The 1,692-nt window shown below is 42.6% G+C and overlaps 1 long non-coding RNA gene across 1 annotated transcript; it reads left to right on the forward strand.

The window, feature by feature from the left end:
* The first annotated feature begins 256 nt into the window (after positions 1-256).
* On the forward strand, positions 257-1,339 carry LOC130503005 (uncharacterized). Its single transcript, XR_008940591.1, has 2 exons — positions 257-687; positions 823-1,339. It is a non-coding gene; the product is annotated as an uncharacterized LOC130503005 (long non-coding RNA).
* Positions 1,340-1,692: the final 353 nt, after the last annotated feature.

A 1,692-nucleotide genomic window follows, 5' to 3' on the forward strand; every position in this document is an offset into this window, starting at 1 on the left:
CTTGTTCTCAAGGCTAAATATGTTTCAGCAAGCAAACTGTTTGGGAAAGAGCCTGTCCACAATATGCTACTTGAGAGGAAAGAGCCTGTCCACTTGTCGTGCTGCCAGGAGTCCACATTTGTCTCGAAATCAACTGGTCCTGTCATTTCAGCAAGCCCAATAGATAGTCCACTTGTATTGACCTGCAAAACAAAAAAAACAGGTTAGTATGGCTCAGTAACATCAAATACAAAGCATTTGATTTTAAGGATTATATAAAAACAGTTCACAAGTCTCGCGCTTTATCAAATGGGCGTCCAAGTTATCACCGAACACATCGTAAAAGCAGAGACATTTGTAGAATCCATCGCGATGGGTTACGATAATGATACAATTAGGAGTATAGAGAGAGGCATAACTGGAGATGAGGAGACCAGAGGAAAGCAGGATTCAACCACAGAGAGAGCCACCAACAACGCCAGCACACCAATTTGCATCTTCATCTTCATCATCTTCCTCGACGAAACAAATCATACCTGAGAAATGTAAACAACGAAATCAATCGCGATTCAATGAAAAAAATCAGCTGATTCGAAGATGAGAGTGAATTTGTGGAATCCCAGATTGCTCCTCAAAGATTTGATGGTTCAAACAAGTTTTGAAATCCAACTAAAGGGCAGGCTCATATCTGGACGACTTAGGGAGAAGGTGGACGTTAGCGACGTCGTTGTGGGCTTTTATAGCTTTTCTGTATAGCCAAATTTAAAGCCTGATTTTTGCTAATTTGTTCGCAGTAATTGTGGAATAGTAAAGATTAGATGATAACAAACAGTATCTTGACAGATCGCAGGAACCAAGAAGACGTTCGCCCTAGAGAGAAACTCTCTCTGGCCCAGTTCCCTAGGTGCAGCTTTCATGGCTTCTCCCTGCAATTTCAGCTTGGTCCCTCAGTCTTCCACCCTTTGAAGCAGCTCACGACTGTCATGGTTCCGTTGATGTGTTCCTCTCCTCCGTCGCGGCTCCGTCTTCCGTCTTCTCCTTCCTCCTCCCGATCCGCCGCCGTGTACGCCTCTTCATTTTCCGCTGGATGCTCCCTCTCCTCCAAAACCGCCAGATCCACCTGACTCACCCTTCCATCTCGTGTTCCTTCTGATCTTCGACACATCCTTAACCTTTTCTCAAACTAATTCTATATCTCCAGATCTAGAATCTCTTTTGTTGAAAATGGATTTTGTGATCAGGTGTTAGTGTTGTCTTTCTTATGTCCGTTGGTGACAAAAGCTTTGCCTCCAAGCGTTTACTTTCTGCAGGTTTATCTCAGAGATTTCTCAAACTTATGCTTCAGTGATGTTTTGATATCTTTGGTTTGGTATCGTAGATTTTCTCGTGGTTCGTCTGTGTCTCCCGTGTTGTTGCGGCCTTTTACTGCAGTATGCAGTGCTTTTACTGTTTTATGCAGTTATACCTTTGTGGTATTTAAGTCCTTTTGTGTTCAGCTATGGTAGCTTGATGGATTAATGTTTTACATTTCCATTCATCCCGTGGATCGGGTTTTATTGGACGTCTATTATCCAGGTTCTTTCTTTATGGAGCTTGGTTCTCTCTCAGGTTCATCAACTACTTTATGTGGTTTTGGTGCAGGGAGTTCAATGTTAGAGATTAGAGATACTTCAAATACTGAAGTTCTAATCAAAGGCTGGTTAGCCATGTTAA

Source organism: Raphanus sativus, unplaced genomic scaffold (genome assembly GCF_000801105.2).
Source record: "Raphanus sativus cultivar WK10039 unplaced genomic scaffold, ASM80110v3 Scaffold0759, whole genome shotgun sequence".
In the NCBI taxonomy this organism is placed as follows: Eukaryota; Viridiplantae; Streptophyta; class Magnoliopsida; order Brassicales; family Brassicaceae; genus Raphanus; species Raphanus sativus.